Here is a 16,527-nt window from a genome sequence, read left to right as displayed (position 1 = left end):
CCACATGGATCTCAGTTGGCTCTGAATGTAGTAATCAGATAAGCTCTACCTTTGGGTTTAGATTTCAGAGACCTAGACTGGCTACCACTAACAATGGTAGAATGTAAAAAAGAAAACAGGAGAATAGTACAGGGGTCCTAATTATGAAGGGAACATGCCAATTTCTTGAATATAGTAAAGAAAAAAAATTCTTGAAGCTATTGCAAACCAAAGGCTATAAAAGAATTTGAAACATATGTGCCTGGTTGACTCTCTTTCCATAAAGCAGATTTTCATAAGAAATCAAAGAATAATTGAATTTACTTTAAAGACATGCTGCTTTAGTTTTACCTTTAAAACAGAAGTGTGAAATAGTATAAAAGAAACATAAAGGAAAACAAGCTTGTTAAACTGGAAGAAGAGAGCAAACTCCTTAGGAGAATGTTTGAGAGCTTAGAAAACTGAGTAGAAAGAGAAAAAGAAATGAGCCTGAGTCTAGCTGCTTTTGAAGCGAAAATTTCAAAAGAAAGATGTTTTAGGTATTACTAGAGCCAGGAGAGAAATAATTACTTAAAGAAAAATGAAGAGAGTCATCCAGAGGGATCCCATATCCAATAAGGTGTTTGGAGTCATATTGTTCATGCATAGAGTCTGTAATGAGAGCAATTGGGGAACAAGCCCTTATAGACTGAAACAGCTTTGCAAAGGGGTTTCATTAAAGATGGACAAATTTAAGTGGCCAAAAATAGGAATATCAAAAGAAAAAAAGTATTCAAATACTATTAGAAGAGTTTCACACAACATAATTACTGTGGTTGGAGATGCAGGTATTACCTGTACCCCAAGGGAACGTACAATATAAATTTTAAAAACACAACTCTAAGGGAAGTAATATATACTGAATATGGAATATAAGATACACTAAAATTAGGATTTTGGCAGGACCACGATAGATTGAATGGTTTCTTGGATTACTTGTTAGCCTAATTACAAAACACCTCCTGCGTGCTATTGTACAGCTCAGGGAAGTAAATGGAGACAAGATTAATTTTAAATAGCAGGTATGTTTTGCTCACTTAGAAGTGACTGAACTCATATTTCTTACTCAGAGTGAACTCAAAAGAAAAACAATCTAGAGAAGATGTCAGAAAATAAACGTCTGAGCCTGAAAGCAAAAGCAAAGTTAAAGGAAGGAGGGAAGACCTTCCATCCAACACTAGTTGCACAGAAGCAAAAAGCCCAACATAACAATCAAGTCACATGTTAAAAATGCAGACGTATGCCTTTTTGCAAGGAGTGCATCCGAGGGGAAAAACACCCTAGTTACATATCTCACAACTGCAGAAGATTTAGTGGAACAATGATTGACACTCAAGTTATTATTGAGTAGCTTCTCATTTCAAGAACTCCCTCTTTCCCAAAATCATAACAATGATATATGTGCTATGAAAGGAAAAAACAAAAAGAGATATCCAGCTCAAAAAGAAAAGGACTACCTGTATTTGTTTTCTATTGCTATTGTAACAAATTACCACAACTTAATTGCTTGAAATAACATAAATTTATTTTCTTACTTTTTGTATGTTAAGAAGTCCAACACAAGTCTCACTGGCATAAAAATCAAGGTGTCAGAAATCTTGTGTTTCTTTCTGGATGTTCTCGGGGAAAATCCATTTCTTTGCCCTTTCCAACTTCTAGCTCCTTCTTCAAGCTTCAAATCCATCTGTAGTGAGTTGAGTCTTTCTCACCTCACATTGCTCTCACCTTCCCTTCTGCTTCCCTCTCCCACTTTTAAGTACCCTTGTCATTGCACTGGGCCCACTTAGAAAATTTAGGATAATTTCTCCATTACAAGTTCAGATGATTGGCAATTTTAATAATATCTGCAACCTTAATTTCCCTTTGCCATATATTATAACCTATTAACAAATTCCAGGGATTAGGATGTGGACATCTTTGGTGAACTTAGTTCAATTCAGACTATTCTAACAAAACACCATAGACTAGGTGGCTTAAACAACATACATTAACTTCTCATAGTTCTGGCGGCTGTAAATCTGAGATCAGGGTGTTAGCACATCCAGGCTCTTGGTGAGGGCTCTCTTCCTGGTTTACAGACAGCTGTCTTCTTGCTATATCCTCACATGGCAGAGAGAGATCATCTGTGTCTCTGCTTACAAAGGCACTAATCGTATCACGAGAGTTCTACCATCATGACCTAATTACCTTTCAAAGGCCCCACCTCCAAATACCATCACATTGGCCATTGGAGGTTTGACACATGAATTTGGGGGTGACACAAGCATTCAGTCCATAGCACCTACCGCACCATCTCTATGAAATACCATTGGAATGAAAATGAGCAGTGCCGAATCTATGGGCCTGAGGCAATGGCAACAAGGGAGTTTGGCTTTTAAGGAGCATCAGGTGCTAAACAGCTCTGTTAGACATGTTATAAGATACGTGTAATTAAAACAATATAACGAGTGATGCTAGGACACCTGGATTTTGTATGGGAAACAAGACAGAATTAGATTCATTATTTACTACATACCATGATAAATATCTCAATTCTAGATGTAAAATACAAATCATACACGTATGAGTGAAAAACATAAATAATGGGGAAATACTTCTAGCTATGACTCAAAATACACACAAACTAAAGAAAACGGAAAAGGAAAAGAGAAACTTTTGTGGACTACCTTCATGAAAGTGGAAGTCGAGATTTCCTAATAGATCGGTCATCTCCTCCCCCCAAAAAGGCTGTGATTTTCAAGGATAACTAGAGAAGTAAAGGTTAAATCCAATTGGCTGATAGAAAAAAAGAAAGGAAAAGAAAAGAAAAGAACCCAGGGAACCTTAGAAAATAACTTCTATCCCTCTGGTCTTGAGGCAGGAGATAGATAGGCCCCAGTCTGAACAGCCGGAATTTGTCCCCTATGGACAGATGCTCCAAAATAGCAGGAGAGAGGAGAAGCTGAGCCCTGCCCAGATAAGAGATAAAAGACCAAATATCCCTCATTCTTGAAGTCAAGGAGACCTCCCCGACTACACATGCACAGAAAGGCTCCTCAGAGGTCAAAAGCGAGGGGGCGTCACCTATAGTAAGTGATGCCAACCTTTCCATAGGCCTCTTCGCTAGAATCCATCTTAGCTAAGAGATGCACACACACACATGGGAGGACCCTGAGATATACCAAATACGGACTCAGAACCAGGCAAAGCAAGATGACTGGCCAAAAGAAACACAGAAGAAATGACCAATAAAAGTGATTCAAACTACCACGAGGGCGTGACTCTCTCTCTGAGCCCGCCCATGTGTCTATCCACACGTACCATTTTTCCTCCTAATAAACACTTTACTTGCTTCACTACTTTCCATCTCTGTGTGGAAATTCATTTCTACACAGCTGACGGGCCGGGGCCTTGTCACTGGCCACTGGTCTAGTAGCTAGGATTCAGTGCTCTCAATGCCATGGCCTGACTTCAATCTCTGGCCAGGGATCAGATATCCTGCTTCAAGCCCCTGCAGGCTGAGTCCACCCAAGGTCAGTCTCATCTCCATGAGGGTCATCAGGCAGAGTCACAGCCCCTATCCTCCTTCTTTCTCCTTCTCCCACCCCAGGAAATCTAACATCTCTTGGACTTTGACATTTTTCATTTGGTTGGAGGTAGCCCACTAAATTACTAACAGCGAGAGTTCTTCATTTATTTGTTATATGAGTTGCAAATATCACACCCCACTTAAAGTGCCTTTGGTAAAATTTCTAATTTTAAGTTTAATGGATCAGTCTTTTCCTTTACATCAAATATTTTGTATATTGTTCAGCAAGTCTTCCCTTCCCTTAGGTCAGGAGGACATGCTTCTACGTTTTCTTCTAAAAATTTAAGTGTTACTTTTCACATTTTGCTTTTGATTCCACTTGATAAAAGAAGACAGAATTACCTAAAAAACATTGGCAAAATCTCAAAAAAAAAAACAAAACTAGTTCACGAACAGGATGATCCAAATAGCCGAAAAACATATGAAATTGTGTTCAGCCTCATTAGTAATCACAGAAGTGCAAACTAAAATGACAATGAAATGCCTCTAGAGACACATTGATTGGATAAAAATTTTGAAGTTAAACAATTCCAAGTATTGATGAGGATGGGAAACATGAGAAATTTTGACACTGATGGTTTTAAGTCTGATGCACATGCACCCAAATGTAACTGGTTCCACCCATTTGGGGAAACGGGCATTAGTTGATATGTTGAAGATACACATGTCCCAACTCCACTGGAAGGACTACATCCTAGAGAAACTTCACATATGAACCAGAATATATACCATAGTTCATGGCACCACTTTTCACAATAGTATAAACTAGAAATAGCCCAAATGTCCATCCAAAACAGAGTGGTATACATTTTGTGAGGTATTTATATAATAGGATACAACAACATACAAAATACAACAACAAAAGCAAAATAGAGCAAAAAATTAGCTGTATTACATGCAGGACCCCCCAAATGGTGGTGGGCTTGTCAAGGGACCACTGGGACCTCTGTGAAAAAAACTGGAAAGTACCTTTAGAATTAAAATTATTAAAATGAAAATTATGAAGAAAAGAGAAAAAAGATGTCACAGAATTCAAAAAATGATGAGTTTTAGTCAAACAGATTATGTGGTTGTGAGTTAATTCTTTAGCAAACTCATTTTTAGGACACATGTCCGGTCTGTAATTATATAATCAGCAATTCCCTTTTGGTATTAACATTCTATGGTTTAGAAACAGGAGAAACAGCTAAAATCCAAGCATTAACACCAAGTAAACAGAGAAATTAACGTTCTCTTAGTTGCTCATAATGAATCCTAAAAATATCTAGCCCTCATTCGAGCCTGCTCTATACTGCGTACCTATGGAGGAGGATGGGATTTAATTTCTGAACAAAAAAAAATCTGTTGCAGCCAGAATATTTTCTTTTAAAATGTAAAGAAGGAGGGAAATAACTTTTAAGACTTTGAGTTCTTTCAGAGTCATATTTGTGATTAAATTGAGCAATTTCAGCTCACTGTTTTTTTTTTAAAAAAAAGACTATATAATGCAAAAATTATGCATAGAGCAAATAATAAAAAATGTGACTGGAGAGATTAAAAGTTAAACAAACCTGCAGAAATCACAGCATGACAGCAAATTCCAGATGGTTGCAAAATCCCCAGAGTCCTTGAGGACTTTTGAAAGGGCAGGTTGCATGTCACCCAACAGATTTTCATCCCGGTAAACTTATAAAGGAAGAGAGAAATGTTTCTGAAAACACACAGCTTCAAGGAACAGCTGTTTTGAACTCGGTGTGTGGGCTTGGCCTAGTTCATGACCCAGTCATCCAAGGAAGCCCACGCCCAAGAAATCAGAATAGTTCTAACAAGACTTTTCCCCTCTGCCCTCAATGCTATTCATTTGTTCTGCACGTGTATCAACTCTGAAATTAGTTCTTGCATTTTCTTAACTTTTTAGTAGAGGTCATAGGAAAAAGTGAGATTGAGTTATACAAGCAAGACTTTGGGGGACCCATGTGAGACCAATGCTCCTGATGGATGGGATACCCTGGATTTGGGGGAGACTCTGCTTCTAGAAACACTTAACTCTTGTCTTTATGGAAAATAATAATGTTGTGGTATGAAATAGTTGTAAGGCATACAGTCTTTACAGCAAGGCAGACGGGTTTTGAACCTTGGATCTGCCACTTTACTGGTTGTATGCTCCTTAAGTGAAGTTTTCTTGTGCTTTTTACAGAAAATAATAATGCCTGTTTTAGGAGTTTTGTGAAGATTAAATGAAACTTGCCACTCATAAAGCTCCTGACACACTGTAAGCCCTCAAAAATATATTAATGTCAATTTATCTCTCTTTCTCTATGCCTGCGTGATACATGTGCTCCCTCACATCTTGTCTCTAAAGTTTCACTGTGGTGCAAAATAGTCTCTATACACAATGGAAAATACAATGCAACATACATACAACATGCCTGAAACCCTCCCTGCCCGAAACACATAGTGCGCACTTGCACACAAATAGCATATGCTGGTCTCAGTTCAAGAGCTCAATAGCTACATGAAGGTAATGGCTACTTTATTTAAAAGGTAGTTTTAGAGTATTAGTGTTATGGAACTCAAGTTGGCTGCTTGCCACTCAAAAGTCAATAATTCAAGAGGCAAGTGTCAATATAAAGGAAAAATCAGAAAAGCCGGCAATCTGGGGATAAGGTGGACTCATGTCCCAAGACCAACTCCAAAGATTCTGCTCAGCCATGACAGTTTTTAAAGAGGAAAAAGGGGGAATAATCTCAGGGAATCATCAAGGCAGGAAGTTGGGTTCTTCATCATTCTCCATTGCGCGCAGACTGGCTGACTCTTTCTTCAAATGTTATCTTGCCCAAGTGATCTGCCTTCAGGATTGCTAAGGCAGGCTGCTGGGGATAGAGAGCTAGTCATTTTTTAATTGCTTAATTCTTACTTCTTTTTATCTAGGAAAAGAATCAAAAGGTTAGAAAAGGTGTGGTGTGCATTCAGAAGAATATAAATCAGGAGTTAGGTTAAATTGCCTAGTGCTCTCATTCCTATAATTAGGCTCTTTTCAGGTTAGAGGGAAACATAAAATGGGCAAACAGAAAAGGCGTAAAAGAGCTGCTTTCATTAGGAATACAAATTTAAACTTTTCTGGGAAACAAGTGTTTTGCTATGTTAGCTCAGAAAAATATTCCTGATATCCTTACAGTAATCCTATTCTATGCTGCTAGCAAATTCATTCTTCTTTCCAAACCATGCATTTCACATTGTTTTCTCTTGCTCTTTACTGCTAACACCTCATGTACCCCCTCATTCAGCTAATGACATTGCTTAGAAATTCACAGAAATAAAATAATCAGTATGTTCTCTATCCTCCTACTATCAATAATCACATGTACGTATGCATCCTACCTTCTCTTCAATTAAAAGGAACTACCTGTGTCATTATTTAAGATAAACTTCACCAATTTTTTAATGGGTCCTATCACCTCCTGCCTCCAGAAGAATTCAACTCTCAATAATTATATCCCCTCTTGGGCTTCCCTGGTGGCGCAGTGGTTGAGAATCTGCCTGCCAATGCAGGTGACACGGGTTCGAGCCCTGGTCTGGGAAGATCCCACGTGCCGCGGAGCAACTGGGCCCGTGAGCCACAATTACTGGGCCTGCGCGTCTGGAGCCTGTGCTGTGCAACAAGAGAGGCCGCGATAGTGAGAGGCCCGTGCACCGCGATGAAGAGTGGTCCCCACTTGCCGCAACTAGAGAAAGCCCTTGCACAGAAACGAAGACCCAACACAGCCAAAAATAAATAAAAAAATAAATTTAAAGCGTGATAATTGTATTGTGGTACGTTTTAAAAATGTATCTTTAAAAAAAAATATCTCCCCTCTCTCCTTCAAATACTTTTTTTTTTAATTAATCAGAATCATTCTCACCAGTTTCAAACATGTGTAGTAGCTTTCTTCTAAAATTAAAATAAAATAAAATAAAATAAAATAAAAAATTACCTATGATCACACATCTCCTTACATTACTACCATATTTTTCTGTTCCCTTTAACAACAAAAACTCCTTTGATGTTTACTACACTTTTTCTCATGCCCCACGTTTAATTCATAATAAAATTTTATCAGGTCTAATTAAAATATATATCATGAATCCAACCACTTCTCACTTCCTAACTTCTTCTACTGTCACCACCTTAGGACCAGCCACCATCACCTCTCTCTCCACAATCATAATAGCCTCATGGCCACTCTCCTTGCTTCTACCCTAGCCCCTAGAGCCTTTTCCACACAGTTATTCATTTAAAAATTTAATTAGATCATATGACTTCCCTGTCGTCAAGGCTTCCCCTCACACTTGGAATAATATCCAAAATCCTGATAAAGCCCAAAATAATATTGCTCCTGGCTTCATCTCTGAAATCATCTATCATTCACTGCTCCAATAGCATTGGTTTATTAATTTTTCTGGTACGCACAGCCCTCCATCTCAGCATCTTTGCACTGCTTTCTGACTCTAAAACAGATCACCCCATTTAGGAGAAAGGATACTCTCTCACCTCAAAGAGGTCTTTGCTCAAACATCAGGGAGGACTTCCCCTCCCATGAAACAAAAATATCATCCCCTTCCTTTCTCTAATTCAGGGGTCAGGTTGGTAAATATTTTCTGTAAAGAGCAAGGTAGTAAATATTTTAGGTATCACAAGCCACATACAGTCTCTGTTGCTTTTTTTTGTTTGTTTATTTTTACAATATAAAATTTTAAAATATAGAAACCATTCTTAGCTTGCAGGCTGTACAAAGTCAGGCCACGGGCCACTTTTGACCCATTGGCTATAATTTGACCACCCCTGCTTAGGTCCAGTCCATTCCCTGGCTCCACTTTTCTTCACACCGCTTATCATATAAGAGCAGGGACTTCTTAAGTTCAATGTTATATTTCTAGCACCTAGAGCAGTGCTTGGGAAATAGTAGGTAGAAGAGGAAAGGCCGTGATATTAAATTCCAGGCTTTGCTGGATTTCACTCTAAGCAGCCTCATTTCTTGACTCACTCCCCCTTGCTCCTTCACTGTCTATCCACATTTACCTTTCCTTCAGTCTCCTGTTTCAGGGACTTTTTCACAGGCAATTTTCTCTGCCCAGAATCTTTAACTCTTTATACTCTTTCAGTTTTGTGTTTAAATGTCATTTCTTCAACATGGTATTTGCTTCCTTAACCTAAAATATCTTCCGTTCCATCATCTGTACTTGAAATATACTATTATTTTTCCTCCACAACCTTATGAAAATTGTGACTCTATTGTTATTTGCATGATCATGTGTTTATTGTACATACCTCTCCCTTACTAAACTGAAATCTTCATGAAGGCAGGGATTACATGATCTTTGTTGTTTTTCTCATCTTTGTATTCCTAACTTCTAAAATTGTGCTTAGCATCTAAAAAGCACTCAATATTACCCTAATAAAATCTGTGCCTCCTTAGAGTTCATCACAAAGTGGTGTCATATTCAAAAGCAATATTATAAGTAATTAATGCTGTAAAGTAATTGAAATCTTTACTGAAGTCTCTGGAAGAGGCACCATATGGGCAATTTCTTTTCATGAATACACCTGTCTCTTGAGTTCTCATGGCAATCACTCCAAATGTCATTTCTCTCTGTATTTATCTATATATGCCTGTCTGTCTGGCTATCTATCTATCTATCTATCTCCTCCATGTTGTGACTTAGCTCTTCAATGAATGGATGAATTTAGTCTTTTTAGAGTCATTTAAAATACTGCAATATTCCAATTATCATAAATAATCCCCCCAAAACTTTCAGATAAATACAAAACTATCCTTATCAATCACCAGGCAGTCGAGTGTTTAAATACTTACAAGTATTTGTCCTTTACAAAAATGGATAAATGGATGATTGATAGGACAATGTTCTGCGTGTGAATGAGGGTATCATAGTGGACAAGAATGGATTTCAAATCAGTCTGTCTTGGCCCAAATTCCTTCTACAGCATTTATTAACCGGTAAACATTGAAAGGTTAATTATCCTCTCTAAAACTCATTGTTCTGGTCTGTAAAATGGCAGTAAACATACCATGTGTGGAGAATTGTGAGAGTTACATAAAATGATATTAAATAACTAGCAGATTAGACAGAGCATAGTGCCAGCTCAACAAATACACTATGCCTCTTCTTTAAAAAGGCAAGTAACCCCATATAAATGTGTGCTTTTAGCTTTTAGCGCTGGGTGCTATTTCAAGTTTTAGAATTCTTCACATCAAACAGCTCATATTCGCTTAAGAATGCGGTATCAAGGAAACTGCATTTTCTCTCTCTTGAAGGGCAGGTGAGACTCCTCAGCTACTTTCCACCACTGATTATAAACCACTTAGCATCTCTTTATCAAACAGCAAAAAAATGACAACATACATTTTATAAAATTCCTGGGGAAACTGATTTTTCACTTAGTTGTGATGTATTCTTACCCATCACCTGGGTTGGGAGATACTTTCTGTGATTTGATGAAAGGGGCAGTGCTATTCCTTTCCTCATTCTTACATTTATTCTTTAGCACCTGGAAAAAAAAGACAACAAAATACCCAAGTTGTGTTTTTCCTGGCAGTTGACAACAGCTGGATTCTGAGAGATGAGTAATACCTTGAGCAGCCTCAACACCACGATTCACAGATTCCTTTGAACCTGAATTGAGTGCTGATAGTTCTATTTATTCTATATCTGAGATGACAATTGCGGCTAATATTTTCTCTGTGTGAAAAACATCCTTAAGGAAACAAATTCTGCAAGCTTAACAGTGAGTTGTGCCACAGCAACAATAAAGACCCATCTTATTCTTAAAATTTCAGCAACAACAATAGATGAAAGATATGATGTCATAAAGTATATATTATAATATTTGTTACAGTGATAGAAGGTGAACCACATGTTATTGCAAAAGAAAATCCAATTTACTGCCTGCTGCCTTCAATTTTGATTTGACAAATGCTCAGTCTTGTGCTGAATTTCAACTCTCTTCATTTATCTTTTGGAGCATATACAGTAATGTCTCCTTAAGGCAAATAAAAGAATCTTTCCATTTAATTTACTAAAAATGTTCATGTATGTTGGAGTTTACTAAATGCAAATATAGGAAAATCATTTTCTGTTGTTAAGGATTTCTTTAACAGTGTAAGATTGATCCTGACTTTACTGTTTAAGGTTGAAACTACTGATCGCTTCTGTGTTTGTGTGACAAGAAGCAAGCCTACCAAAGTTATTCTTATTTTCCACACATGTACAACATATAATTAAGTGATCCATATCAGATTTATTTAAATAACTGCATCAAGTCAAAGTGTTTAATTATTCACCTTAAATAGTTTAATTGAATATGAAAGCAAAAGTTTTCTATAGGCTTTTGTTATTTTACATTTTGCATTTAAAATCAAGAGAAATCTCTTAAAACATCAAAAAATGTTAGTTCTGTTTATTCATTCACTCCTAGACAATTATTGTAGAAAAATACAAAATATTATGTGAAAGCATATCTCGGAAACTAAATCTCAAAATTTTTAAATAATCACAAAGACTTCCAGCTAAACTTGTCATATGAAACACATTTGTTTCTTGCCACTCTCTCTAAAAATTCCAACAAAAGACAGCAAATGAATAAAAGGGATACATTCTCAAATACATAGAGAAAAGAGAGGGAAAGAAAGGCGGTGAAATATACCAACCACAGTTTAGGAGGATGAAAAGTGTATGGATGAGTGCTACCTGACTTTCAGGGTAGAAAAGCTGAAATCTAGATGCCAAGTGAAGAGAAAGCTAAAACTTAATTCAATGCACAGCAAAATACTCAAGAAGAGATTAGGAACTGATGGCAACAGGTGTCTCTGGTAGACTTACCAGGTAAAATAGAAAACTCGGTTAAACCTGAAAATTATAACTTTTGGAAGCATAAATGTGTCCCAAACAATGCACGGGGCCTACTTATTGAAAAATATATATTTATTGTTTTTCTGAAATTCAAATGTAACTAAGAATCCTTTAATTTTATATATCTTTCCACCTACTCTGAGAGTGGGTGAGAAGTGTTGCTGTATATGGACTAGTTGAAAGTAGATATAAGAAGCAGTGTCATCTCTAGATTTCCTTCCCCCACCCCACCCATCCATGGAGGACAAGATACCTCCTGAAGCCCGGTAGACGTTGGCTTTGCTCTCTGCAGAAAATGAGTCAGAGAAACTGGGTTTAGGGGCAAGTACTCTGTACAGCAAATCAGGTTGAGTCATCATTCTGAAAACACTGATATTAAGTAAAAGTCTAGATAAGGAAGAGTGAGACTCTCTAGCATCCTTTCCCCCTCAGGTTATAGATTCTAGAAGACAGAATTACCTACATCCACATGCATCAAGCCAGAGATTAGAGCACCCTCTTAAGAATAAGCCTAAGAGAAAAAAATCCATAGATACCCATGTTTGAAAGTCACCAAGCAAAATGGTCCACCTCTCTCCCTGTGACCACTCCACAGTAAAACTGAGATGCTGACAAGTTCAAACCTGCTCATGGGCATTCATAACAGATTTTCAGTATCTGCTTTTAAAATAAAGACTGCCAAATGATCATCTATTCTTCCAACAAAAAGTACTATTCTGGACACTGAGATGCCTCAGTAAACAAAAGATCAAGAAATATTTGACAAAATTTTCTAATATGGGAGGAAGAAAACAAAAGAAAAAAGATAACAAAGAATAAACAATAAGAAAAACTATAGTTAATAAACTCAGAGAAGGAAAAATATATTTTGTCCCTAACCTAAAAACAGTTTATTTTTAAAAAGAAACATTTAGATGATAACAAAAAGCCTTTGGAAATTAAAAGAATAATAATAATAACATTACAGACAAAAATTATTAGAAAGATGACAATAAAGTTGAGAAAATATCACATATAAAAGAATATCACATATAAAAGAAAAATCAGACAGAGAATAAGAGAGAAATGATTAAAAAATTAGAGACAACAGTTAATACAACCAACACAAGTTACCGAAAGGGAAAAAAGGAAGAAAAATGGAGCTGAGGAAATTACTTAAAAATTACACAAAAAATAAAATTCCACAACTAAGGAATATGAGTTTTCACATTGAAAGGTGTGCAAAATGTTCAGCATGATAGATACACACACACAAAATCTCATGTTTGTGAGACTGTAAAACAATAGAGATAAAAGGAATATCCTAAAAGCTTCCAAAGTGAGGGAAAAAGGTTCAGGTCCTCAAATGAAGGACCAGAATGAGAATGACATTGTACTTCTCAAAAGCAGTACAAGGTGCTATAAGAGCAATGAGTAATGCCTTAAAAAAAACTCAGGAAAATTTATTTGCAACTGAGAATTCTAACAAGTTTACCAGTCAAATGTGAAAGTAAAAAGAGCATGTTTTCAGATTTGCAAGATCTGAAAAACTTATTTCCAAAGCATCTATTCTCAGCAATAAATGTAAGAGAATTTATCTCTTCCACAGAAGAAGACGATAGGTAATGTATGTAGTGAAAAAATAGCATTATAAACTGTTATGTTTGCATCAGAAGAGGTAAAGAATTGAAAGTGGTTTCCTCTGGAGCTTGGGATATGAGTGTGTTATGTTTCATGTAAAGGATTGTGGTTTTTGTTTTGGGCTTTTGAGTATTCTGCCTTTTTAAACTAGGTACAGACAATACTTTGATAAACATAAAAGTTAAACAAAACAAAAATTCCACAGAGTACTACACAATCCAATTACCCTCTTAATAAAATAAGGAACACAAGTAAACGTTATATAAATTGGAGCCATAGAATTCCAATCAACTTTTGGAATTGATTTGTGCAGTTTGGATAAAACATTTGTTTAACTGTGACTTTAATTACTTGAACAAAATAATGCTAACAAAGCAATGTTAGAAAAGCACAAAGTTCTGCACAGCAAAGGAAACTATAAACAAGACGAAAACACAACCCTCAGAATGGGAGAAAATATTTGCAAACGAATCCACAAAGGATTAATCTCCAAAATATATAAACGGCTCATGAAGCTCAATATTAAAAAAACAAAAACAACCCAATCAAAAAATGGGCAGAAGACCTCGATAGACATTTTTCCAAAGAAAACATACAGATGGCCAAGAGGCACATGAAAAGCTGCTCAACATCACTAATTATTAGAGAAGTGCAAATCAATACTACAGTGAGGTATCACCTTACACTAGTTAGAATGGGCATCATTAGAAAATCTATAAGCAATAAATGCTGGAGAGGGTGTGGAGAAAAGGGAACCCTCTTGCACTGTTGGTGGGAATGTAAATTGATACAGCCACTGTGGAGAACAGTGTGGAGGTTCCTTAAAAAACTAAACATAGAATTACCATATGACCCAGGAATCCCACTACTGGGCATATACCCAGAGAAAACCATAATTCAAAAAGATACATGCATCCCAATGTTCATTGCAGCACTGTTTACAATAGCCAGGTCATGGAAGCAACTAAATGCCCACTGACAGACGAATGGATAAAGAAGTTGTGGTACATATATACAATGGAATATTACGCAGCCATAAAAAGGAATCAAGTTGGGTCATTTGTAGAGATGCGGATGGACCTAGAGACTGTCATATAGAGTGAAGTAAGTCAGAAAGAGAAAAACAAATATCATATATTAATGCATATATGTGGATTCTAGAAAAAAGGTACAGATGAACTGGTTTGCAAGGCAGAAATAGAGACACAGATGTAGAGAACAAATGTATGGACACCAAGGGGGAAAAGTTGTGGTGGGATGAATTGGGAGATTGGGATTGACATACACACACTAATATGTATAAAATAGATAACTAATAAGAACTTGTTGTATAGCACAGGGAACTCCACTTCACTGTACAGTAGAAACTAACACAACATTGTAAAACAACTATACCCCAATAAGAAAAAAAAAAAAGAAAACGGTGGAAAAAAAAAAAAAGCACAAAGATTCATATACTCTCTAAAACAAAAAGTCAATAAAACATATTTCCTGAAGGTATACAATTTACCACACTTCTGAAAGCTACTCCCAAGTCATTTAGTCACATAAGTACTATAAGCTGACACATGCTACTTAATGCTTTTCATAGATCTAGGTTCTTTGGTTCCAAACATTACACAAACTTGGTGAAAATAATTTTGTCAGTTAATCACAGGCTTAATGATTAAAATATTGGTGACTTTTAGTGCAATGATGAAAAGGTAATTAATAGTAGGTCCTACCAAGGAAATCAAGCAGAAAATTGCTGAGTCTATTTTAAAAAGAAGAGCAAAATAGAAGTGACAGCAAGGACTAAGAGAGTTTTATGCTGCCTTAGTTACCCCAAAGTAGTAATTATTTGAAGACACACCAATCTAGAGTGGGTCCTGACTGACATGAGCCTCAGATGGCTTCTATCGTTTCAAATATTGTCACTTGAATTATCTATAGAATGATAGACCATGCTTAGAATGAGAAAGTTTATTTATACCAAATATTCCTGGTATATGTGTCAAAAAGTGTAGTACCCAATAAAATAGCTCCTTGGCTGCCTTCTTTGGTAAAGCTTTGGCCAGGTTACTTATCCCTCTCTGTTTGATCTATACATTTTATTTACCCTGTGTATAATATGGTAACAGTGAGTATGCCCCTCTAGATTGTTGGGGAAACTGCCAAAAAGCTGTTATTCCTATCCTGCTTCTTGCTACACAAGAGAGCTAGGAAGATAACTTATGGTAGAAACAGGACTTAGACTGCTGTGTGTCTATGTGCAAACCACAAAATATAAAGATATAGGGTTTTCTGATGCCAGGCAGGAGTCAAACAAGAGGGAAACTAGGGAGGTTGGTAGTGGGGAGAAGTGGAAAACAGACCCAAGGATGAGAAGGAGTCTACTCTTTAGCACATAGTGTTAATTAATTATTTATTGATATTTTTTAATAATAAATGATGACTGTCATGCAAACATTCAGTATCTCTATTAGAAAATTATTGTCGCCCTGGAAATGATTTCTAGGTTGTTTTATTCAGTCACTTAAAAATATTCATTGAGAAGTGTTTATTAAAACATACTTAAGCTCTCACTGTATACCAGGTCTTTTTATAAGTACAAAAACATTTTATAAGTACAAAACTGTGTACTAAGAGACAATAGTCTCTACTTCAGTGAAACTTACATTCCAATGGGGGCAGTAGGAGGCTGACAATAAATCAAAAAAGTAAGGAAATATATATTATGTAAGATGAAGATAAATACAAAAAACTAGGAAAAACAATAGAATATTTCAATAATCCATCGAAATATGCTGATGGCTTGGCCCAGGGTAGAGGTGGTGGTTGGAAGACAGTAGTAGTGTAGTTGTATGATTGCGAAAAATTTTAAGAAAAACACTTTTCTAAATTAGACTGTTGTTCATTGCCCGTATTCAAAGAAAGGATTTTGGATGAGTTCATGTTGACCCTTGACAGTTAGTTTTTAGGATTAATTGTTGCTGATGTTAAAAATTTAGCTTGTTGGTCATTTTTTTCTTAAATTTCTTATGCTGCCAAGAACAAATCTATAATCACAGAATTTGCTTAAGCCTTTTACAAATGGATTTATTGGCCTGTCTCTACTGATAGTTCCTAACCTCCTGTAAAGCACTGTCTCCAAAACTTGTCTATTTATAACAGTCACTTGGCTTGCTTATTAATACTGCAGATTTCTGAGCTTCACTGCAGATGCAATGAATCAGAATCTCTGTATATGAGACAAAATGGTTTTAATAAACAGCCCAGGTAATTTACACATACCTGAAAGTCAGACAGTCACTCATTTGCTAATGTGGTAAGGTATGATGAACAAATTCTTATTCACTCAGTTCATACTCTCATATACTTAGAAATCGAGTACAAGGACAATCAGATTCTGTCTCTCCAGCCTTACCACCCTCTATACATTTATGTATAATCAG

At 36.4% G+C, this 16,527-nt stretch overlaps 2 protein-coding genes across 2 annotated transcripts in view; both read left to right on the top strand.

The window, feature by feature from the left end:
* Nucleotides 1-16,527, top strand: part of LOC309629906 (endogenous retroviral envelope protein HEMO-like) — a 488,920-nt gene that overhangs the window by 260,207 nt on the left and 212,186 nt on the right. The gene's annotated exons all lie outside the window — the stretch shown is intronic.
* LOC309629533 (uncharacterized protein) overlaps nt 1-16,527 on the top strand; it is a gene marked incomplete at its 5' end in the record, with an annotated part of 255,429 nt that overhangs the window by 126,971 nt on the left and 111,931 nt on the right. The window lies entirely within an intron of this gene.

This window comes from Balaenoptera borealis (assembly GCF_965194805.1).
Source record: "Balaenoptera borealis genome assembly, chromosome: 5".
Lineage (NCBI taxonomy): Eukaryota > Metazoa > Chordata > Mammalia > Artiodactyla > Balaenopteridae > Balaenoptera > Balaenoptera borealis.
This window is presented reverse-complemented; position numbering and strand designations above follow the sequence as displayed.